This window comes from Lepisosteus platostomus, chromosome 28 (assembly GCF_059453375.1).
Source record: "Lepisosteus platostomus isolate fLepPlt1 chromosome 28, fLepPlt1.hap1, whole genome shotgun sequence".
Classification (NCBI taxonomy): Eukaryota; Metazoa; Chordata; class Actinopteri; order Semionotiformes; family Lepisosteidae; genus Lepisosteus; species Lepisosteus platostomus.
In genome coordinates, this window is record NC_142638.1 from 1,455,150 (window position 1) to 1,481,772 (window position 26,623).

Genomic DNA, 26,623 nt, shown 5'->3' on the forward strand with positions numbered 1-26,623 from the left:
GTTAATTCCCCTACATTTTTAATTTTTGTATGTCACAAACGACATACAATCCACACAGCCACTGTAAGTGGTTTCATGCTTTGGCATTTTAATTGTCCTCTTTATAATGCTTTCTAATCCCTCAGGAAATAAAAAAAAGGTTAAAGGAATCTTGGTGGCAGAAAATGTTTCACCTTCTGTCTTCAGTTTAAACCAGAGAAGTAAATAAAAATACTTTCAGCGTGTAGAGAAATAACACTCTCGTTACACAGGGTCTTGATTTGTTGCAGGATATAGATTTGAACAGTGTGAATGGAGGCTACAGAAAAAACAATTAATTTTAATATCATTCTAAATCCATGGCTGAATTAATCATAATTACATAACAAGGATGGAACACCCATCTCCTTCTGTTTTCTCCTATAAAATAACCTGCAGCTGTCACTACTAAGCTGACTCAAACAACTGTGCAATGACAATCTTTCATCATTATTATGGCAAATGTTTTGGTTATATTTTATAATGTGTGGCACAAATTAATATAAAAAATCCTATGTGATTGCACATTAAATTAATAAACTATGATGGCTTATTGGCTTCAATTAAAATTTAACATGACTGTATTATAGAACTACTCATATAAGAACAAAATCTAAAAATATGACTATGAACAACTGAAAAAGTAGCAGTAATAGAAGAATAAAGCCAAAGCACAAAATTATATACAGTTTGTATTGGTTTGAAGTTGGGCTATATCACCTCATAAAAGTGTACAATTTAATGTGAACAGATAGCAATGCTACCAACCTTCTGATCTCTGAACCTAAGAAGGGCTGGGCCTGGTCAGTAACGGGATGGGAGACTTTTAATAACCTGGGTGTAGTAAGTGGCGCTGGTGGACCAGTAGGTGGTGCTCTTGTCCCTGAACCAGAATTTCCAAACCAGTGTCCCATAAAGTAATTGCAAAGACTGTGTAGGAAGAGCCTTGGAGAATAAGGTGTTCAATGAAAGTCCTGACTGCTTGGTCCTTAAATATGGCTTCGTAGTGTTCATAAAGAGTAAAAGTACAGTATGAACGCTGGTGTCCTGGTTAATATCCATCATGGGCTCACACTATCTGGGCTTTCTACATTTTCTCCTCAATTCAGCTGGTGAATCGATTTCTCATTCTCATTGAGGTGAACTGCATACAGTATGTACAATCATTTCATATGAAGGTTAATTCTGCTGCACAAAATGATTAATTACTTTGGGCTTCCCTGGGATTCTAATGATAAGAGCTCTGGATGTCCGGTTGCCCATGTGTTGGTGTGCGCAATATCGATGGTGCAAGTTCACACGGTCTCCAGCTCGGTCCTCAGTGATCTGCGAACGTCTGTGAAGATGTCACTTTTCAACTGGGAAATACAGAGAAACATTCGAATTTACGAAGAGTCAACTCTGCACAGCCTTTCACAGCAAACAATTTCAACAAGTGCAGAAACACTGCCCATCTTCAGACACATCCATTTGCATGTTTATTCCGTTATCATGGACCTCTCCGCTCATCCACGAGAATTTAGTTTCCTCCATCTCTTTCAACAGTTCATCATTTTGCAGAGGCTGAAAGTAAGGAATGATGGATGGGCGATCTGGATCAATACACAATCATTTGTTTTCTTAGCCTCTGTAAATGGAGGAATTAAAAAAAACAGGTATGTAAAAATAACCCTGCTTCAACCTTAAATTTCTCATTGATGAAAGCAGATTCTAGGGATGATGAAAAAGTGCAGCCATTGCTAGTTATAAGTCACACTTAATACGTGGAAGTGGGGAAATCGCTGAATGCAAATTAGACTCCAAGAATTAATGTGTAGGATCTGCCATTTGTATTGTTAAGGTTGATTTTCACAGGGCTAAAATTCAGAAGATCCACAGAGCCAGCCAAAAGCAGAGAAGTTCTATTTATCTCCCTTTGCTTTAAAGATGTGCTTTCTGTTCTCTGTTTTCGACAAGGTAGCTCAATAAATAGGTAATCGCGCCTGATTTCACATGTAATCACATTACAATTAACAAAGGTAATTCCATTACCATGGAGAGCTATCAGGGCATGACAAATAAAAACAAGGCTACAGAAACAAAATACTGCTCTCCAGTCTGGAAGGAATGACAGACGGAGACTTGATAAAGGTATTCAAATTCTTGAAAAGTATCGACTTGGTCAGCCCACTGGGTTTGCTTTGAAAAAAGAGCAAGATGGCTCAAGTTGTGAAGAGGCCCTTTTAAGACAAAGATTGGTGGGTGTCTGGAACAAGACACTAAGCCATGTAGTTGAATCTGATTCCCTTGTGGCCTTCAGGAAATGACTAGATAAACCAATCAATAAATTATTAGAAACTGGACAAAAATAGTGGGTCAATCATAATTCTCTTTTGTTTACTCATGCTGTTTTTTATAGGGGGATATTTCACTTTCACTGCCATTGAAATGTCCTTTAACTATACCTTTGCTTTCCTGTTACAATATCTTCACCTTCAAAAACACAATATAAATTTAACTTTCCCCTAAATGTCAATGCTGGGCTACGTAATTTTTTGCTATATGAATGTTTGCTTGAACGTCGACATAGGTATACCAAAGTGAAAGGTTTGCAAGCTTAAATGATAGTACAGACACAATAAAAACATGGCAAAGGAAGAAACAGGCACTTTAACGCATGGTGCAAGCTGTCACGTCCCATGAAGAGGGGGGGTCCTACTCTGTCCTGTTCCTAGTTTGCCTGTGTTTTGCTTGTCCTTCCGGTGTGTCTTTGTGTGGGGCTATATATTTCTGGGTCACCCTTTCCTCCTCACTCAGCATTGAGGGTTCGGATTCCTGAGACCTGCCTAGCACCAAGTCATCTCCTCCGCGGCCTGAGGGCACAGGTTTCTACCCGACGTCGTCTGACCTCCTGAGCCCGGCCTAACCCCCGTTTTGCCACTACACATTGGGTCTTTATTGCTCTCCTGGCCATTCCCTGGCTTGCCCTTTCGACATCTGTGACACTTCTGGCCTGTCATAGTTGTGTGACGAATCAGCTATTTATTGTTACATATTAACATCTAGTAATCAGAATAGGAAAACAAAAAGTTAAATAAGTAAACTTTCATTAGGGTTTGAAGATTGTGTACACTGTAGATTCTCAACATAACCACAGCAGTGTTATGAAGCATTGCGGATGTACTGTATGAGTCCATGTTTTCTTTTCTATTGTATCTTAGTCACTGGGAAGAAATACCTGAAATCAGACAGAGTAACAATATCCAACCCCCACCCAACAAGTCCAAATTAGATGTCTGAGTCTGTGGTTGATTGCACAAGCATGGTTTTCCATGCTTTGATGAAATGTTTTGGAGATCCACATCTGTACAGTAAATTACTAAACTAGGCTGCTTTTTTTCTTCAATGATGAGCTCAAGAACAACCTGAAAGGAAAACACATTAAGATTGAGTGACAAGCCATGTAGGAGGCAATATCTAGGCTCCATGGCAGCTCCAGCTCTCAGTGTTTGCCATCTGTAATTACGGCTCAGCAAATACATAACAAAGGGATTTGGGGAAAAGTCAAAGGTGACACTTGGTCACAGAATGCAGTAGTGTCATTTCCACTCACCTGGGGATCAGAAAGCCTACAGACAGCAGAAAGACTTTAACCCTGTCCTGTGTTATTAGAAGAACTCTGCCTGACCAAGCCTTATTCAAAGTCAAAATTTTGTCGTCTAGGTACGTGGACCAGGCCTTTCTGAAGCAGCACTGAGAATTGTAAGATTTAGAATTTAATTTTACCTTCAAGCTAAATTTAGCTTCAGCTTTAATTTCAGCAAAGTGGAAAGTGAAAAGTAGGAACTTCCTAACAAAATGGCTGGCGTAGAACAGAGAGGGTTAATTTCAGACATACAGTACAGGTGCTGTCATATAGGATCTGCTTCAAGAAGCACATAATGACAGCTTGTGGTGGTACAAGAAGAATTATAATTTGGTGCCACTTGATTTCTGAAACTGAGGTCTCTCTTATAGCTTCACATGTCAGTTTTATTTTTATAAGACGCCTTTGTTTGTGCATTTCAGAACATATTGCTTTCAGACATATTTGTCAGTTTGGCACTGTTTTCAAACTAAGCAGTCACCAATAATTCTTTTTTTTTATTCTATATGATCCTGCTTGAAATTTCCAAAGATTCTGGGCATACATTCATCTGATCCACCCTCCCAGAAGACCCCCTTGAGCAACATCACTACAGCACCTTACAGGAGGCTCTGCACTGACAGTGAGAGTGGTACATCTTGCACAAGCATCTCTGCTAGCTCAGCTCCCTTTTACAGTCAGAATCCTCTGTATTTTATCCACATGCAGTGAGACTCATTTCAAACACAACAAATGCTATTTACTTGAGCAAAACTTTCAAATCTCTACCTTCTTGCAAGTACATCAGAAAAATCACAAGAAGATTAGTGGGCCTCTATGTAGTCTTGCCAGGGCAGGCCCAGGTTAGCACTGCGCAGATGGACAGGATAATATCCAATCCGGCACTGAAAGGGAAAAGCAAGAGAAAAAAAAAGCATTCTGCATCTCATAAGAATGCAGCATGCAAGCTTGCTTTGCCTCAAAGTCACTCAGCAGGTTTGATGCTGCATAGTCCACACTGTGTGTGGTATCAGACGATATTGTTGCTGTCAGCAGTGCAGGTTTGCAGGTGGCAGGCATGTCACAGGGCAGGCTGAGAGCACACTGTCAATGTAAGCCCCGCCTGTGCCAGTCCCGCCCACCTCTTGTGCAGCCAACTCCAAATTGCGATAAACAGCTGCCTTTATTAAGATTGAATTAAATCTGTTACTGCACCATGTCTATGTGTCACAGAATTCTTCTCTAAACAACATAAAAAATGTGTTATTGGATTTGGAGCAGTGATTGTTGCACAGGGAAGGTGGGCAATGTTTGGATTAAATCTGGGTCTTAGTTCTCAGAAACTACACAAGGGTTGTTGATCCTGGTCTGGGAGACCTCCAAGAAATAGTAGGGCGCTGCAGTAAGTTGCATCGGAAGACCAATAGTTTGGTGCTTAAATTCCCCCAGTATGATGCCAGGGAAGAATGAGACATTAAATGGAGGTCCTGAGTACTTGGTCATTAAAGATCTCACGGCACCTTCAGTAAGAGTAGTGTCGTGGCTCATTTCTGCTCTAGGCAGATACAGCCTGGCCCACCTGTGTTCCCAGCTTCATTGAATCCGTGAAACAATTTCTCACTTCTTTACCTGAATTACTGTGTACTGAGGATCCTGGCACAGAATGAGGACCCAACCTCAGTGGGGGTTGGTGTGCGTAAAGTACTTTGGCATCTCTGTATAAATGCAATGGTAGCATTATTATTAACAAGAACAGTGGGAGGACCTTATCAGAAAACCATCCATCTTTCCACTATCTAACTGCTTTATTCAATACAGGGCTGTGGGGGAGCAGAAACTTCTCCCTGGTAAACAACAGGTGCGAGGCAGGGTACACCTTGGATGGGACGCCAGTCCATCGCCGGGCAGACACCCAAACACGTACACACTAAAAACTGGGGCCAGTTTTCTCAGAAGCCCTTCAGCCTACCAGTAAAAGTATGTCTTAAGAATAAGGGAGGAAACCAGAGCACCCGAAAGGAAACCCACACAGATATGGTGACAACATGCAACTCCATGTAGACAGCACATCCCAGGAATTGGACCCAGGGTCCCATGCATTCAGCAGTGCTATCCTGTGGGCCACCGCGCTGCCCCCTAGACAGGAATATCAGAAAAAATGATTCCTCAATGTATTATACTATTAAGTTATGTGGTGGAAAATGAACTGTAACACTTGGTTATAGACAACTTTTTGAAGGACACTGGCATTCTTCTTTTGTCATATCACGTTAATTAGTGAAGTTTGATGTGTTATGCTTTACAAATAGTTCTTTAAGAAAAGTAGCTGAAGCTTTTTGCATGTCCCAAGAACTTTCTGTCTCAGCAAGAGTTTACACAGTATGTTTTAGTGCAAACAGAGTGGGAAAGTTGTGCTTCTTGCCTGTAGGGGAAGCTCCGTGGCTGTAGGGAGAGTTGCTTACTCAGCAATCCAGCTAAGCTCAACATACAGTACAGCCTCTGTGTCATAATGGAAACTCATTTTTGGCTGAGGATGTTTTTCTTAGTTTTTTACTGCACAACAACGCGGATCTTAGAAGAAGGGAAGGGGGGGCTATTTCATGAAGCTATTGGGGAAGGAGAAGGTCAGCTTGTGGTTGACATGTCATGTCATGACCCAAGGCTAGTTTTGAGATGCAGCTGTATGTTTTGAAGCCTCTCTTCCTTTGAATAATTCCTTTATCATAATATAGTATAATATGTTAATACTCCAATGATCTGATATATCCCCAAATGTCCAAGAAGAAAACCAGATTCCAAAAAACGTCAAAATGTTCCATAAGTTAATTCCAAAACAGCATCATTAAAAACTCAGTGAAATCTACTTGTCAGCACTTGTAAAGCACAATTTTAAATAACTTCTATGCAAATGAGAATATCTGGGCAACACTGTGTTAAGCTAACACTGATCTGCCCGCTGCTACTTCTAGAGATTCCTATTTCTGATAAAGCTCCCACTTCATTCGGTTTTAATAAAGTTAATATTTAGAGTCCTGCTCTTTGGTACACAGAGTATGCAGAAGCCCGCATATATTACAAGGCACACTGTATTGAAAATATTTTTTTTCTCTTTTACTTCATGGCTGGAAGGATATAAATATAATTGTACAGACTGTCCATAAAAGTGTAGGACACAGAAGCTACTGTATGAAGCAAGCCAGAGGACAATTCTTTTTTAAAGATATTTTTTTCAAGTTCTCAACTAAAATGAAATTTGCTCCTCTTGTGAAGAAGCATCCCATTTGTCAGGGTGTGTGTCCTTAAAGGTGCCTGAATGAAGTCTTTGGTTGTCACAGGAAAGTGCTGTGCTCACTGATAATACACCATAGCAAATGTTAGAATGAAAGGGAAAGAAAAGTATTGTTTTCTGATTCATTAAAATAATCAGTAAAGCAAAAAATGTTTCAATGTTCATAACCTATCAATAGCACCGTTCGTTTCAAGTTTTTATTTTCTAGAAGGTACCTACCTTTTAAGAGACGTGCAGCTGATGCAGCTTCTTAATTAAAATGCAAGAGAAAGCTATTAATCATAGTCAGGTTGAATTGCTTTCATTCCATAGCTTGAATAAGCCTTTTTAGTGATGAGGACACACAGGAGAAAATCTGATTCAGGTATTAATAAAGTCGGTGTCGGTGTTTTAGACAAAGTTTAAAGAAAAGTCCCAATTTTTTTATTTGTTTTCTTCAGTAAGTTCTACGGCTTTATCAGAAGGAAGAGGCACAATCTACAGTATATGAGCTGAACTGTCCATCAAGTGTATGTCAACTTGAGAACACCAAAGAGGGAACTGCAACCCAAAGAAATGTCCTTTGCCCTTTGGCCCCAACATGACAGCTTCTGCATCAGGCCCTGCGTGGTGCACATACCCAAAGTTCTAGATCTGCTTTGTGTTTGTGAGCTGTGCTTGGTGTTGTGCCAGGTATGCATTATTTCTGCATCAAAGCATCTCATTTTAATATTACATGACTGTGTAATTGTGGTTGTGCTAGAACAGTATTTTCTGAACAGAATAACTCCCACTGTGGAAATAATGTCACAAGTGGACAGATTAAAGGAACTCAGATATGAACCCCTATGGATTTTGTCACATTATTAAGAGACATCATTACCAGAATTTCTAAATTTACTACACTGCACCATTGTTTTTTCTGGTTTAATGATACAAAGGCAATGTTTTGTAAGGGTAAATTGCTTTAATATAAAACATAGGAAATTAAGGTAGGATTTGTTTCAAGTACTACACAGCAGACCTGATCTACTGTAAGTACACAGGTGAATTTAGGACTGGGCACAATTTTACACAGCGAGTTGTGGGTCTCTGGAACCAGCTATCAGAATATCTTTCAAAGCTAATTCTCTGGGATCTCTGGGAGCTAACCCTTCAAGAACTGAAACAATTGCCGGCTCAATATACCCTGGGAACTGTAGACAAAGAATTGGCCTAATGGGCTTCTGTCAATCAAAGTCAGGTATGTACTGTAACTACTAACACAATGGAATCAGAATACCGAACCCTGCGGTTCACTGTTTTTCATCCTCAGTGCTTAAAATGAGACAGAAATCTTTTAGAGCCCTGAACGTGTTTTCCTTCATCATGAAATTATAATCAATAGGAACAACGGAAAAGTAATATAACAGGTCTCCACTCCTGATGAAGACACAGGCCCAAACGTTTGCTAATCTGATCTGGCTATTGCTGTTTCTCTGCCCTTCAAAACTGCAGATAGTTACTTTTTGTGCTGACAGTCAGTCTTCATCAAGCAGCGACGAGCTGATAGCTGTGAGCTGGTTTAGACGCCTCCCGCAGTATCATAAGGTGAATCTCTCACTGTGGTTTGCATGGTCTCGGTTTTTATCAACCGGATTGAAAGGGTTTCATCAGGAGTGTCTCAATCTGCACAGTCAGCTACTTTAATAAGTAGGGAAGCAGGCTGGAACTCAATCAATCTTCATTTGTACCACTGGTTTCTCTTCAGACCAAAACTCCAGCAGTCCTTCAAACACACTTTTTAAATCTTCTTCTGTGAGACCTGGGATGTATTAAAAATCTTGATTTAGTTCACCCATGTTCACGGTACATTTAAAAACTCTTCTGTCTTGGAAAAGTCTGTAAAAACATAAATCTGATAAAAATGTATATGGGTAGCCCTGTGGAAGAGAGATTATGTTTTGTATCATGAAGGAGAGTAAGGCATTCGAAAGGGAGACTGTACAAAAATGTTTTGAAGATATGACAATTATGCCTTTCATGGCAATGCATTGCTACAAACTGTGGTTTATATATTTAATTAATGAATCTGATATGCGGCTTTAATTTAAAATGTCTGTTAAAGGGCGGTAGGTTCAGACAAGCTGGCAGTTCTGAAAGCACATTCCTCAGAAGGCAATGGAGCATGTCATCCTGCCGTCCTGAGTCACCTGACCAATCAATGGAAAATCATGGATCATTGGTTAGTCTGAGCTGCAGGAAACGGAAGCTCCTGGAGCTGGCTGATGTTTGCTGTCCAGAGACAAAAGGTGAAACTTCTGTCATGTGGCAGCAACAAAGAGACAGGTGTCTTACGGAGTGGCTGAAACAATGAGCATTTTCAGAAGAGTATTAGCGAGAGGATTTGTTTTAGAGCCTGTAAACTTCTTAGACGTCAGGCTGTCTTTATAGACGAAGGTTCAAGAAGACACCTACGGCACTCTTTGAGCTTCTAACTATGCTTCTGTTTGTTTCATTTTACCAAGGAACCCAGGGTAGTCTTACATAGATTTTTTTCACAGGATTATGTTTTTGGTTTTCTGGAAGCATGTGTGGAAGTGTGAGGGAGTGGACTGTAAGTCTCAGATGTCCCTGGGAGGCTTCCGTAGGAAGCAGCCATTTTGTCTCATCTGGGAAACAAGGGTAGTCACTGAGCCAAAATGGTGACTGACAGCCCAGTAATGGAGTATTGCTATTGGCAGGGATAATTAGGTCCAGCTGGTACTTAAACCCTGTGGAAGAGAAAAGGGCCCTCTTTCTTGGGAGGAGATGTGAGTTTAAGTTAAACCAAACAATGATTTGATGCTTATTGAATTACTGAATCTAGTGCCATAACCAAGAGGAAGGTATTAGGAATTCAAACAATTTGTGAAATTGTGTTAAGAACAGTAAGACCTCTGCTTTTAAATTACTGTGAAAATTCTTCAGTACTGTTTTGCTTCAGGTAGGAGGAAGTGCAGCATACAAACTTTAACCCCCAACTGGAGCCTCTAATCAATGAGATGCTCATTGTCTGCAAAAGTACATGTGAGATCAAAACTGGTGCACCTTGAGGTTATATTAACAAGGTAAGTTGTGATTCTTTTTATGATTTCATTTGACCTTTTTTGTGTGCTTTGTAATTGTGTAATATTACTTTTAATATAGTACTGATGGGTATGTGGCTAGCCAGGACAGTTAAGTTAATAAGGTGATATTAAGTTGGATGTCAGCTGAAGTGTGGTGCAATTTGAAGCCTTCTGTTACCAGGTTGTATTAAAAGTAAATGTGTGAGAATGAGCTTTTTATAGCATAGATAAACAACTTTGTGTTGCTAGGATACTCACTTCAGACTAATTGTATTGGACAAGCCGAAGCAGAAGGTCTGGTGTATTGACATTTTTTGATTAAAAAAAAACTTCAATTGGAAGACATTGGCATGATCGATAGGATGCAAAGCAAAAAGAAAGAGAACAAGAAAGTAACGTTTGGCTTTTTTGTTTGAAAGGCTATTAAGTTAGACAGGATTTAGTCAGGATAAAAGTATGTATTGGTAATTTTGCACAAGGATTTTATGATATCCCAGACAGCTACTTTAGGGTAGTATGCTGCACCAGGCTGTAATGTAGCATTGTATTGTTCTCTATTTTCTAAATGAGATGTGTGTGTTATTTATGCTTTGTCTTTTGTTTCTGTTATTTTGAGTGGCACCACAAAAAATTCCTCGCAACCCAAAGGACTGGTTTGACAAAGTACACTTGGACATTGATTCGCAAGAATGAAGTGATTTGCTTTACTGTTTGAAACAGTGCATATTATTGCTACACTACCACAATCACAATACACTACTCCTAGGCAGTATGGTTGTGCAGTGGTTAGCATTACTGTCTCACAACACTGGGGTCCTGGGTTCAGTTCCAGACCTGGAGTGATAACTACATAGTTTGTATGCTTTCCCCATGATCGCATGTGATTTTTGCCTGGTTGCTCTGCTTAGTCCAGAGACATACTGCTGGGTTAATTGACTTCTAGGAGAATTGGGTGTGGCATGGTACGTGTGAGCCTGTGTCTGTGCCTTGTGATGGACTGATGTTATGGCCAGGGTGTACCCTGTTGCTTTCTGGGATAAGCTCCCACTCCGTGATCCTGAACTGGAAAAAGCAGTTAGAAAATGGATGAATGTTTGCAACACCAATCCTTTAAAAAGTGGAAGAGAACTAAAATTTAATCTAAGTTTCAACAGTGAGCTTTCGTGATAGAACTCTCATTGTATGATTTTGCTGAATTTGTGAATTTGTAAATTAAATTGGATTGAAAAGCACCAACAAATGAGAATGTTGCATGTGCACTGAAATTCAAGTACATAAATCTGGGATTTGGTCTTCCCTGGCCAGGTCAGAGATGAAGGAGCATGGGCTATCAAAATACAGCAAGGAGGATGAAGTGCTGGATCAGAGGAAGCAGAGATGGGAGCAGCAGTCTGCAGTTACAGTGAAAAAGAATTCATGTATGCCAATTTACTTGCAGTAATCAAATTGAATAAGCAAACCGATTCACTGTGACTCTAATTAAAATGATTTAAGTTCAACCGTTTCCCTCACTGTAGTGGACGAGATGGGGGGGGTGCCTACAGCTCCTATATTTGCACGGCAGATTGATGAACCAGCTGTCTGCTTGAGGTTTCTTGTTCTCTATAAAACATAACTGCATTGAATGGTATAAAATGTTCATTAATGTGTAGTGCGCCTAACTGTTTAATGCTGGTGATTGAGCAGCAATCGTGGTATGATCGTGTATTACATCACGGTTATTATCATAGGGCATGCCTAAGTATATTGTAGAAGTGTATCTATAACTTCTGGCTTCTGCTTGGCTGAGAAAAGGTGTGAGTTGGCAGCACAAGTATCATTTGTGCACCATCACTTAGCATTCGGGAGAAGAGTGCATTTTGTTAATTTTCGTTACGTAGTTTTGCTAAACTCAACCATTTTCTAACCACTTAATCCACCATGCCGACCATTTTGCTAAATGTGCACAAATAAGTAGCCATGCTCACCAACTGCTTCAGGCTTGGTGCATTTCTTCTAGCCTTTTAGCTCAGTCAGCTGCTGGGCCTCATGGTGGCTGCCCTTGGGCTCTCAACAGGCTCGGACCTGAGCCGTTGCCATGGGAAACTGTGCTGAACAAATCGGCAACCTGATTTCCAAATCACTAGTGCAATCACACATTCTTAAAGAGGCTTCTATGGGGAACAATTAGGGAGCATGTCAGAATTGTTTAAAAATAACAATCACAGCTCCAGAGGAAGCTTTGTTGAGTTGAAGTGTGTTTTGCCGGTGTTATGAGGAAGACCCCAGTCGAGGATGCCCTCCTCCCTCAGTGTCCTGTCTGTTGCAACTCCCTGAGCTCTGATGCATTATTCATCTGTCCTCTGCCTTTCCCTGGGACTGGGGGTGCGAAACCGCACAATTTTATTACCAGATTGATTTGTGTTGAATGAACCATGTGATTCAATGCCCCTATGTGCGGCGACGGAATTATTGTGATTAATGGCAGAATTAACATATCAGAGCACGCCATTTGGTTGGGAGACAGAGCAGCACCTTGGAATTGATTTACTTTAAATGAGAAATCCTCCAAATGCCAGGCTCAAAGCAGCATGGCGGTATGATTAACGAATTCACAAGGGCGAAGACTGACATGGGCCTCGGACTGGGGCAAGTGTTTTCATTCTGAGGGGCAGTGTTAAACCCACTCTGCTCCCTCTCTGTGTATCGCTGTACTGTGCACATTCATGTAAGCGTCTCAAGATGATTGAGTTCTGTGCCCTGAAAAATGAATAATTCATTCTTTTTTAAGAACTGGCCATTGGTGTACATTTATTTCGCTAACACGGCTGAAAACCACAAACATGTCTAACTAAATATATTAAAATTCCAGAATCAGTTGGGATGTTTTAAATAATGGCACAGGGGAGTTCTCCAGAGGAAAGATCGGTTAAAACGCTCATGCAGAGCACAGGGGCACAGGAACAGCACCGAACAGTCCCAGATACCAGAACTTGAGCATCTAAGTGGGATTTCCCAGGAGGTGAACTGCCAGGCCTACTGCAGTATAATCCTGCATTGCTGTCAGTGATTATGGCAGGAGCCCTCCAATCAATATTCACTCTCCTGTGAAGCGCTACAGGACTCCTTATGTGAAAACCTAAAACTGTTCTGACAGAAGCCCATGGTACAGACCCTGACTCCCCCCAACCCTGTGAAGCAATGTGTGCCGTATCAATTCGACTAGTCGAAATTCCAGAGGGGAAGGATATAAAAAGAAAATTCGGCAATTCCAGATTTTTAAAAATGTTATATTAAAGGGCAAACTACAGCAGTGTCATTAAAACACATCTAGGTTGAGACATACATCCAATTCAGGGCCACTGGGTAGTTATCTAGACAAGCACCCACTGGATAGGATGCCTGTCCATTACAGAGCACATACTGTACAGACACGGACACTAGCAAATTCACAGGGCCAGTTTTCCCAGAAGCCTATTAACCTGCCAGTATGTCATTGGACTGTGGGAGGAAACTGCAGCACCCAAGGACACTTGCACAAACCTGGGAAGAACATACACACATCATGCAGGAGAATTGAACCCAGGTAGCTTGAAACAAATTCAAATTTAAATTAATTACAAATATCTATAAATCCTGTTCATGGACTAAATAAATGGGCACACCTCTTAATATAACCACACTACTTTTTTTCTTTCTCTCTCAAGGCTTGCTGTGGGACATTTCCTTGTGTTTGGTGTCTGAAGAAGTCCCCCTTCTTCTCCATCCCCTCACAAAGTTTCTTGCTAACTACCCCACCCATCTGACAGTTTAACAATTCACTCCTTGTTTTCCACCCATAGAAGAGATACAATGTAGCACAGATCTTAATGGCTGAGATTCCTACAAATCACATCCATTTAGAAAATCCAGCACTTCAGAAAGCACTGATTTAATAACTGCCTTCCTTATGTACTTTTTTAACAGAAAGATTGCACGGATACGTCTCTCCTGTTTTGAATCAATTAAGTGATGTGACGGCATGTTAGCTTTAGGATTAAAACCATTTTATATTGAGAAAAATAACAGCTGATAGAAAGATATTTCAGACGGATATGCCACCTTCTTCCTGGTCAGAGCAAGAATGTAATTAAGAGGTGTCACCGCTGGCTTAAAACAATGAACATTAAAAGGTAATTACTTGTTGAAGGAACTTTAGTGAGTTAAAAAATGACATGGCACAAAAGAAGCCAATCTAGATAAAAAACACTGAATTAATTTGCCTTTAATCAGACAGTTCGAAATGATAAAAGGATTCTGGTCTCTTTTCTGTACACCATTTCAAACAATGATATAATAAAAGGGCTTCTACCCACCTCCACCAGTCTCCTCCCTCCCTGTGGAAACAACACCAGCTGGCATTAGGACACAAGAACATAACCGTTACAAACATGAGAAGGTCATCTGACCCATTTATTCAGCTGATTCACCGGAGGATCAACAATCTTACAATCACAGGTTCATAATGGTGGGGGGAGTTTTTCCCATTCCCTCTGCTGAGCACTCTGACAAAAAAGTAAGAAAGCACTCGTTAGCCATGTCTATTATTTCCGCTTGTTTCAGCTTCTGACGTCCCTAATGGGTTTTCCCAATCTGTGTGAGGAAAATGAAAACCCCTTACAATAACCACATCTGCCTCACTTGCTCATCCATCTTTCATGGGAGCCCAGTAAACCTTCCCAGGAAAGACACTGGAGGTCGAACAGGAGCTCAAGCAGTCTGCATAGCAGATTTATGAAACCCTTCCCATAAAATTAGCCTTTTTGCTTCCTAACATTTTGAATAGCCTCTGAGCAATACCCTGACTGCTGAGTTTAACCCTGCTGAATTGTCCACTGGATTATAATGACATATATTTGTAAGCAGGTAGCTGCAGAATTACAAGAATCATGCCAAATCCTTTGCTCAAGAATCCCTTTGAGATGTCTTGTTTGTAGCTGTGTGGGTTGTTCCAGGACTCTTGAAACCCTCCCCCCTCCCTTTTTTTTATTTGAAATGCAAGTGGTCATAATTCCCACTTGCAAACCACAAGTCCTTGTTTAATTATTGAGTGTGATATTGTACCCTGGGTAGGATTTGCTGGCACCTTTCAAGATTCAAGCGAAAACGTGAATGAAGGTTAAATGGCTGTAATTGGTCTGATTAAAAAAATCTTTTCAGATTAGGTATGAGCGATTATGTCCTTTATTTTACAAATACAAAGGCTCAATAATACTTTATACAGTACTTCAGAAACAATTACAGTACATTCATTTTTAAAAATCCCTGGTCCTTAATGGGTCCACAAACTATGCCATATCAAATACTATACTGAGATCCAATGCATTGTTTTGCAGTGGATAGCTGACAGTCTCCTGGACTTGCACTCTGAGCCCTGCAATGCATTAGAAATATACAACTCCGAGCTCCATTTATAGGGTATCAGCCCATCTCGCAGTGCGTGGCAGACATTTACAAAGACAGAATGGCAGAGCACGGCAATTAATGAACCTGTCTGTCCGAGAATGTTTTATGAGCCCTTTAACATTTACTCCCAAAGCATTTCAATCTTGTGTCTCTATTAAAGCTTGCGCTGTTCCACATGTTGATCATCCATCACCAGTGATACAGGCGCAGCCCTGTACTTCAGGTCTGACAGCTTGATTGGTGGTGGAGAAACTCAAACACTGAATTGAAATGCATGCAGATCCGATCACTTACAGTATGTATTATTTCTACTGTATATATATATACAATATGGACATGCACAACTGAAGATATTTACTAGCTCTCTTTATGTGGAATAATAAATACTCTTTTTAAATTATGGTAAACTGTATTGATAAATGTTTTATACAGTATATATGTTATGAGCGTTTATTCAAAGTTGAGGAAGTCATTTTAAAAGAATTAACCATGTTCCGACTCCTTGTGCTGATTTTTATCAACTGAGATGCAGCCCTAAGTGTGCAATCCACTGTATGAGCTCAATTAATCCACTTGGGTACTGTTGGATTACTGTGCTGCCACTCACTAGTCAGAATCAGACTAAACTGTATGCACTGTGTACACTGTACATATAATAGAGCAAGGACCTAAACACATAGTGTCGTCGTTGGGCTTTGCTCAAATTGGTGTGCTCTGAGCTACTCTATTTCTAAACTACACAATTAAATCCAGTTTTTTTATAGGGGTCCTAGGGGTCATTTACTTGTTAGAATATAAAGTTCTGCCCAATTGTCATTTTCTCAGTGGAATGGAAATGCTCCATTACATATAATAATAAATTAATCCATCAATATTCTGAACATTTCTTCCAATTCAGGATCACGGGACAGCTGGAGCCTATTCCCAGAAAGCAAAGGGCACGAGGAGGGGTGTGGCAGATCCAAACAGCTGCACACAGACTCACACCAGTGCTAATTTTCTGAAAAGCCAGTTAGCCTAGTAGGTTATTACTGGGCTGCAGGAGAAATTACATGTGAATATGAGGAGAACATACTACTGTACGAACTCCACACCGACAGCACCCCAGGTCCAGAATTGAACCCAGGGCCCCAGCGCTGTGAGGCAGTAATGCTAACCAATGCACTACCCTGCCCCCCATAGTGACTACAATTCTAATAATTATAAAAATGGTGGTGGGGGGGGAGTCTTTTTATTTGTTTGTGCCTTTACATAGCTTTTTGTGTTTTAATATATCTGCATAATTTCAGTACATATTCTATAATATACGGTATAGGTGATTTGACTTGAATTGTCCAACACATAGTACCAGTAAATGTCTGAGGGTGTGTATTGTACCTATCTGCATAGATCTAACAGCTCTTCAGTTCCGTTTAGTACAATTATGTGTGTGCTTGTATTCAATTTGTATTTTTGGGGTGTCCAGTTACACTGCACCGTGAGTGGCACTTTTTTAATATTCAGATTGCAAGCCATTGACAATCACGTTGCTAAAGGGCAGATGTGACTGGAAAACGGCTTTTGTTTTTTTCTGGGGGCCGCACTGTAAACAGTGGTGTGTGTGCGAGTGAGGGAGACGGAGGGGATCTGCGCATCAATCGGCTGTCTTCGGCTGCCACCGTCTCCGTGATTGAGCCCTGTGTGCCGAAGAGGGAGCAGTCGGAGCAGAAGCGGGTGTGTGATGGATGGCACCTGTCTCCCCCAGCGCTGACAGCTCCCCTAGCCCCCAGCCCCCCGCCCCCCGCCGCCTCTGACCGTGAGGAAAGGAGCACAAAGGCGTAAATGAGGTAGGAAGGTAGCTGAAGGAAACTGCCATTAATAAAACACAACGCACAACACATGACGGATTGTCCACTTTCCCTGATAAAGAATCTGTGCCCTTCAAGTGAACCACACTTCCTCGGCACACCCTGCAAAACGCGCTGTGGCTGAACTAGATGCAAGTGCTTATTATCCCAGACCGCTACATTCGCAGCAGAGCAATTTCTTGTTAAGAAATTGTTAAAATTATAGATGTGACTTTCAATTGCATTTAAACCTTGTGTGCGTAATTGCACTGTGCAGTTTATGATATCGATCAGTTTTAGTGCTATCCTGCTTTTAACTGGGAAACTGATGGCTTGCTTTTGTAATTTGAGAAACTCACAGCCCACTGAATTTCAGGATAGTTTGGCTGAATGATCAAAATGATAAATATATCCATTCGTGTGAAGCCAGTATAACCGTAATAACAAATCTGATTACTGCAGCCTGCTATATTTGTAATGCCACAAAATCACTTTAATTGTCATTGCAATTTCAGCAAACATTAATAGCTATTGAATTTGAATTTAATCTCGGGCTGGATTTGCAGTGCTCCTGAGATACAATACACAGGAATGGCAACCATATTAAAGGGACATTTAACTCGTATCATTTCCACCTTAGACTTGGTTCATATCCCATTACACATGCACATCGCATGCATCATGACTTTTTGATGATTTCATTCCAGGATCATTACTTGCCACCTCAACAAATTATCCCAGTAATAACAGCTTCCTAGACAGAGGCTGATCTCCTTAATTAAAATAATGATTTCAAGCTTTCACTCACCGGCAACTCCAACATATTTGTCAGCAAATGTATTTTTCAGTAATAAGTTATCTGTTCAAAGATCAAACAATACTGCATTGTTATTACTGTTACAAAAACAACGGAATGTAGGTTTGTTAATGAATGAAATGCATCTCAAATACATTTGAGCATGAGTGAACAGTGTCATCTGTCACAAGAGTTTACACCAAAGCATCTAACCTGGCTTTAAAACTCATAGTTCAGGTGGGTAGCTGCGTCAGCATTTGTAGACTGCAAAGGAACAAGTAATAGGTTTATTCCATGCTGAAAAAAAGGAAGAAAGAAAACGCAGCGTTTCGGCTGTGGAGCCTTCTTCAGGTGTGACGAACACCTGAATGCAATCTCACACACCTGAAGAAGGCTCCACGGCCGAAACGTTGTTTTCTTTCTTCCTTTTTTTCAGCATGGAATAAACCTATTACTTGTTCCTTTAAAACTCATAGATTTGTGTTCTTAATAAACAGACCGCTTGGTTTCAAAAGACATTTAAAGGGGTGCCATGTGATCAAAAATAAATGCCAAAAACTGAAAACACTAATTATAATGAGAATGGCAATGGCCGTTCTGACATTTTGCTGAGTGTACAATCTTAATTGTATTGAGAGATGGGTTTACAATTACAGTTCAGCTGAAGGTGACAATTCTGTTAACAGACATTGTGACATGAAGGTTGGAATCTAGTTCATCAAATACAAAGTTCTGACATCAGGGTTGGGAGTCCCAAGCAGGGACACCAGATTTGGTCCGTCCTGCTGGTCTTCATTTTCCCTGTTCGTAATCCTTCCAAAAGGCAGAAAATGTCAGATTCTTCGTTTGTTGTTCCCTCAGTGTAAAAGGAAGTCGAGTACGTGACCCTGAACTGGGTGACGGGCTGCTGGGAGCCCCAGTGTAGCCTTGTGAAAGTCAAGGAGGAGGTTGCTTGGAAACTTTGGTGCTTGGAAACTCCACATTTTGCCTTTTCTGCACTAAATGATATTGTCTGGTTGTCGGTACGGTTGTGAAAAGTCTGAGTTCGCACCAGTATCCTCTCGACTCGTCAATCGCCAGAAGAGGCATCTAAACAAGGGTCTCCTGAAGCCCTGTCTGAACTAAAAGAGGAAGTTCAGGATGTGTCAAAGGATGAAACTCCTGGCGTTGACACTATCCATCCTGAATGTTATTAAACTTTTTTAGTTCCAATTGCTGCTTGTCCTCTTCTGCATAGTGCTGCATCACCCTGCCTCTTTGATTTGATCCAGTAACAAGCTGTATCCTCTGGTTCTATTACACCTGATAGATGCCTGTATAGCAATCGGTGCTCTGGTAGTGCTAATAATGGGGATCTACTTGACACTCTTCATAGGCCCAGACATCACCTCCCCCTATGCCATTCTGTCATTGAATGCTGAGAAACTGGTGCAGTTCTACATCTGATATGTCTATGATCTAGTTCATTAATGTGGTTAAAACTCTACAGGCCCAGCCTTCAGCAGTGAGTAGCAACAGCCAACAGGAGCTCTTCTCAGTTTGCTGTCTCTAGGGCACTGTCACTTGTCCCCTCTTGCCTTTGGCAACACTAACTCAAGCTGTCTGTTAATCTGCAATTTCGTCCCCAATTTTCATCAGCAGTACTCCAAATTGTACAATGCTGTATATTATTCTTTTGCTGCTAAAATTCTTCTGTATATTGCAAATGTCTCCCAGTTCCTGCCTCATACATTGCAGTTCAGGCTTCAAACTTGGTAGACTCAGTTGCAATATTATCGTCGCGTGTCAATGAGCAAGTGCCTGGGATGATGCTTGCGAATGTTGCCAATGTTGAAGCTGATTGATTACTAAATAGTCAATCACAAACGTATTGAATGTTCAGAAGTCAGGAATAAATAACCAATATAAGTTGGGTAAATACAGGGCACAGTACGGTCTACACTGTACAGTAGTAGTTTGCAGTACAGGCCATAGCTCTGCAAGAGATTACTCAATAAAAAGCTACACCTGGTCCAAACGAGAGAGCATACACTCGTGACAATTTCAGTAAGTGGAAGCTGTTTAAAATTACTGTTTTGTGGCAGCACAGACTAATCTAATCATAGATTTATTTTATCAACTGGATGTTTGGAAATAGAAATGTTTGCTTAATAGAAAAAAATGAAATTGGTTTAATTCAAGAGCAGCAGATTTAAAAGTACAGGAAAATGGCTGGCACTCTTAACAAAATCCACTAATTAATCAGAATATACCAAAATACATACCAGACACTTAGTTTAAAGTGATAAAAGCTGCAAACAAACAACTGACTCTTTTACTGGGGCCTTTTGCTTATTTTCTTGAGTTTTGAAATGCTATTAAGGTCATTTGTTAACTTCTTTTTAATCACAAAAAGACAAACTGTGGGGAGGGGGTGTAAATAGAGTCTGGAATATGCAAACCTACAAGGTCAGCTAAATTAATCAGGAGCTAACCAAGCTCTCCTTCCATTAATCTAAATTTAGCGCCACTTCACTCTATAGAATGAGAGCAGAGTGGAACGGCTTCTGACCAGCTGAGGCAGATCGTGCAAGGATATGCTTCTCAAAGGGCGTGAGTCTCTGAACCTTGAAACTGAGTTGTTTCGGTTAACTTGAAATTTTCTCGTGCAATTTTTCGCAGTGGATTCAGACATTCTGCTGTTAGGTGAGCAATAAAGAGCAGGAAACTCTACCAGAGGAAGGATCAAGGGGTAGAGCTAGCACAGGGAAAATTACGATAAGTTTAATATATGAATCCTTAAAGGTTTAAGTAACGATTAGAATCTTAAACAATTAAATGTGGGATTGATTAACGTTGTGTCACTGAAATGCTAACAATCTCTGCACATACACATTTATAGACACACATGAGTTTCCAGGGTTATGTATAATTAATCAATTGATTAAGTGCTAAATTGATTGTGTTGTCACTAAAATTGATGGGTATTTAAACTAGCAATGAATCCAGTCTGTCACTTTCAGACGAAGGTCATGAAAAAGTTTTGAATTTTTTTAGCATTCCAGTATTGGAAGAGCTTGTAAGATAGGAATACAAACAATTCTGAAATACAATAATGTCTCGCTAAGATAAAAGTCAATTCTTTGGCCGAGAGGTTAAATACAAACCATACTATAAATCTACCACAATCAGACACACATTTTTAAAGCTGTAGATGCCCCCTCTCTGGCTTTAATGACCAAGTTGTTGGTCATTTGCTCTTAAAGCAAAGTGTTCCTGGTCCCTACTAGTTGGAAATTATGGTTCAAAGTGATACCGTTTACTGATCCAACATACTGCTTTTACATTGTAAACTCCAATCAGGATCACATGAGAACAGATAACTCTAACTTTGCAGCAGTTTGAGTCATTTCTGATTTTGTGCAAATTGTATTGGTGCAGGAGACAGCATTGCATTTAACTTTATTCAAACGTTTTTATTAGATATAAAACAAAAAAAATGTAAAAGAACCAAATCATACAGGAATTAAAAAAAAAAAGAAAAAGGAATAATAAGAAATCCAAATACTTAGCAGTCGAGAGGTGGTCAAAGTTGAGGAGGAGTGATTTCTACAGAAGCCAATATTTCCCAGTGGATTCCTTTAATGTATTGTCTTGCTCACCTCCGCTGGAGTGCTGTAAAACGTGTGAGCATCGCCACGGAAACCAGCGAAACCACAATACACCTGTTTGGTTGCTATGACTACTCACTCAAGCAGAAATTCTGTTCCACCTGTGCTTACTTTACAGCCACACCTGTCTCATGAGGAGCAGACTCTTTGGCAGTACACTGCACTCTGTCTTAGAGGTGCTTCAAGTCTCTGTCTCTAGCTTTGCGTTCCCTGCTTTGTGTATTTTCTGGATTCTTGACCCTTGCCTAGTTCCGACCTCACTTTGTGGATTACCCAAGGATCTATCTCTTGGATTCCAGGCCTGCTTCTCTCTGACCTTGTCTTTGCACTCCTCCTTAAGTGTTTCCTTGGCTATGAACCTTGCTTCGCTCTCCACTACTGCTGTGGACTGTGTCTTCTCTCGTCAGTTTGCCCGTCTCGTCCCACATCGGGGTTCACCCCACAATCTGGAAATGCCATTGAACTTGAACTTTATTGCCATATGTAACTAGTACATGTAATGGTACAATGGAATTCTTACTTACAGAAAGTTCCTCGCTTGTTAAAAAAAGTGTAAAACACAAAGTGCAGACAATGCATCAAGTCACTATACAAACAAACGGTAGACAATGTACAAGTAAACAAGTTAACAGTTCGAATGTAAACAATGCAGACATGTAAACGATGACTGCAAATGTGCAATAAATAAAAGTACAATGAGGTAGATGGTGTAGGTGTGGTCCGAGGGGCATGGCCGAATGTTCACCAAACACATTCACACTAAGATTCCAGCAGCAATCTTACATGTACATTTTATTTTTTCCAGCTTAATAAAAATTAATTAACTACAATCTTTAATAGCCAATTTTCAAACCAAACACTCACATTTCCCTGAATACCTACTACCTGCATTTTGAGAATTAATCATTTATGGGAATTATATTAAAAGTAAAAAATCTTTAAATGCCACATTATATGTATTATGTGTATAGATTACTGATGTTGCTTGTTCTCTCCAAGAACTCCATGTTATTGTGGTAAAACCTACCTTTTATAATTCCATGTTAACTATTTCCTAGGATATTATTTCCATATAGATGATCCACTCGTTCTTATAATCAATTCCATGATCTTACATGGAATAGATGTCAAACTTATTAATTTATACTGTAATTACTTTATTGAGTTTTCTCTCCTTTTTATGGATGGGTGCTCCAGTACATGAGCGATTCCCCAGTTCCTCGTGCGAGAGCGAGGGGTTTGTGTGGACGGCCTGAGCACCAGCAGAGAGCTTCCCTTCCGTACCCTGGGAACGAGAGGTGTGCTTGTGTGTAGTCTTCTCCACTATATACAACAGAGTCTTTCCACTAAGGGGAAAAATAATAGTTCAGTAGCCATTTCGCTACAACGCTGGTTCAGAGCTCAACCCCGTCCGCGATCTCGTGGGGATCTTCAATAGCCGACCTGATGAGCCTCAGGTGCTGTAGCTGTCGCGGAGTGGGGATTGCAGTGGGAGGTGTGCTCCACTGTCACACTAGGTAACACCCATGTCTTAAGTGACTTGTCAGTGGCTTCTAAACAACATCTCTTGTTTAGAGAAACAGCACAATTGGTAAGATACCATCTGACCCCAGGGATTTATTAATATTTAGTATCTCTAGTACCCAAAACCATACCTCTTCTATACTACTAATAATAATTAATATAGGACACTCACATTCCAATATCTGAGGTGTCTTGTTGACTTCTTCCTGAGTGAAATACTTGTTTTGTACATCAGCTATTTCACTTTCATTGTCCAAATTTTTGTCCCAGATATGCAGTATTTTACTTCATTCGTGATGGTTCTTTTGCAGCTGTGGTGCTGAAAAAACATTTTTTTATTATTTTAGCTTTCATTGCAATATTGCTTTCAGTTTCTCTCATGGCCTTTCTAACATAATTTCTACCTGTGCTTGCAATTCATTGTACTATTTTGCTTTTACTCGAATCCCTAAATCACTTAATAAAGTGGTTCCAATTTTGTTTTTTAGCTTTTGATTTACTCACTTTTGTGATAAATTTGTCCTGTGCTTCAGGCATGGATCTAACAGTTGCAATCCATTTTTTACTAATTTCATATGTATCCGACTGTATGCCATTTGACTTACTTTTTTATATCCTTAAACAGTTTTAAACAAAACCTGCTTTCTGGAAATTTCAAACTTCTGCTTGGGACTTAGCCTGAACAGTTTCAACGCTATATTTTGATCACAGTTCCCTAATGGTTCTCTCACATCTGTATTCCTCACTCTGTTTCGGTTGTTTAAAAAGATAAGGTCTATATAAGCATTTTTTTTCTTTTACAGTAGATTTTCCAGCAGACTGGATAAGAAAGAAATCATAAGCCATATCTGCCGTTTCAGTGTTTGCTGCTGATAATACTATAAGCCTTTCCCAGACTACATGGGGAATGTTGAAGTCTCCCACAATAACTATTTGTTCTATCACACAGAAATTCTTGACAACATTGTTCTGTATTGAGTGGTTACGATGGACTGGTGTCCCATCCAGGCATGTCTTGCCCTAAGCTAAGCCTTTGCCACGGAAAGATTTTAAGTGACTGAGAACGCTGAAGCCGTCTTCTATACAGCACGTCCTCATCCAAGTAACGTGATGACGGCGTAACATTTGTAATTGTTTACCTTTCCCAGTTTTGGTGGGATTCTTAACGAAATAACTAATTTAGTTCTCTTCCTCAATTTCTTGTCAAGCTGTTTGAATTTGTGGTGGATGGGAAGTGGACTGCTCAATCACATTTGTGCCTTCATGGACAACAACAGTTGGGTTGCTGCCTGCCCTTATCGAGGAGTCTGTTGGCTCCATGGACGAGTGTGGCAGGCCAGCGGCAGTTAGGCAAGTTTCACCTGACCTGCACTAGTAGTATGAAGAACATTTGGCGAAATGATAGATTAGATCATTTCAGCTGGATTTAAAGTACATTCTAATGCAGCAAGGGTGATGACAAAGCTGCAGTGAGATTATAAAACTGTTGCTGTCTCACTGTCTCAGGTGCAAAGCTCAGTTAGTCTTCCTGAGAATGGAGTCTCCAATAACTATCACTTCTCTTACTGGACTCTTAGCTGAGGCCAGTGAATGAGTTTTCTTGAAAGCAATAGAGCTGTCTCGGCCTTGAGCTCCCACGGGTCTAGGAATGGGGCAAATTTCTTTGGCAATGTGATGCTGTGTGGTATTGTTTGGATGCGATGGTAAAATGTACTTCCTTTGACCGTCTGGGACTAGTTTCTCTCAGCTTCTCTGTGTTGTTTCTAAGTGGGAGTCTGTTGTTGCTTCATTTTTTCTTGCAGGGTCTACCTTACAGTAAGAAACTGAACTGGACCTTTTCTTTTATTTCTGCCTCTAACACTCAGAAAATTACTGCAACATTACCGCCATGCCCTGAGAGCAAGCCATCCATCCATTTTCTAACCACGTCATCCAATTCAGGATGGTGGTGGAGCCAAAGCCTATCTAGGCAAGCAATGGGTGCAACGCAGGGCACACCATGGGCCAGGTTGCCAGTTTGCCAGTCCACTGCAGGGCACATACAAGTACAAACACTCACAACAGGACCAATTATCCCAGAAGTCAATTAACCTACTGTACCAGTATTTCTTGGGACTGTGGGAGGAAAGCCATGTGAACACGGATAGCATACAGATTCCAAGAAGAGTCTGGAATCGAGTCCAGGAATCCAGTGCCGCAAGGCAGAGTCCAGTCCCCACTGATAAAAACAACTGTTCCATCTTACTCCATTTGGTTCCCTAAAAGCCAACGTCTCTAAAGTACGACTTTCACTTTGATCAAAAAACAACAAAGAAATGAACATGAAATTGCATTAGTGGAATTACCGAGTGGAAAATGTAATTTGCAGATCAATTAAATATTGACAGGGTGACTTAAAAAGCTGTTTGCTCTACTGCAAAATTTTCTTCCAGTTTTTCCACCTTTAACTGTTCTCCACCTAATTTAAAAAAATGTTTAAAGTTTTAAAAATCTGTTTTCCATAGCTGCACTGTCACATCTTAAATTTGCAACTTTTTAAATGTAGTTTTTGAAAACAGTGAGGTTGAAACAATGTCTGCTCCTTCAGCAGCAGGAATGTCTCCAGCTTGGGAAACAAGAGGCTTGTAAGGAGGGGGTTTCAGTTTGAATCCCGGCTCTAACTATCCATGCGTTATCACTCTTAACAAATCACTAAGCTTCTGAGCTGTAATTCAGTTGAGACAAAACCAGTCCCCTGTTATCAGTGTGTCTGCAGCCTCTGTAAGCCTCTGTTTCGCTGAAAGTGACTGCTCAAGAAGCAGTCGTCCCACTTTTCTTATTATGATAATGAGAAAGGGGCCTCTTAAAAATTAAAGGTAGTGAAAATCTCCTTCAAGCAAATTTAGATATTTCTTGCAGCTCAAGTACATGAATGCTGGAAGCACTCCTGTCCTTTTCCTTTGAAAAGCCCCCAGGCCATCTTAGCCAGTATTTTATTTTGTGTTTGACTGCAGGCGCAATATACGTATAGAACCAACCGTGCTGAATCTCTCGCACTTTGGGAGCAGATCTTTTACATCTCCCTCTCCCGAGTTCCCTCTGCCACGAGCCACAGCGTCTTCCCCTGGAGGCAGGGAACCACACTTCCTGCTGCGTCTCGGGAGGAAATGCTCATAGCGCAGGGGCGATCAATTCAGATGTGGGGGTGCTGATCCATTAGCAGCTTGAAAGGTCAGCCCTAGAAACTTGCAGAGACGGAGTGTGGAGAAAAAGAAACAAAATAAGAAGAGAACATTTTAAGACATTAATAGAACTAGTATGTTAACACTTTTTTTTGCTTTTCTGTCAACTACCCTGGAATCTGGATTCAGCTGTTGCAGAGTAATAAGCCTTTTTTTATGAAGAGCATATCCTGTTCGTTGATAAGTGGAGGTTCTCTCTTTTT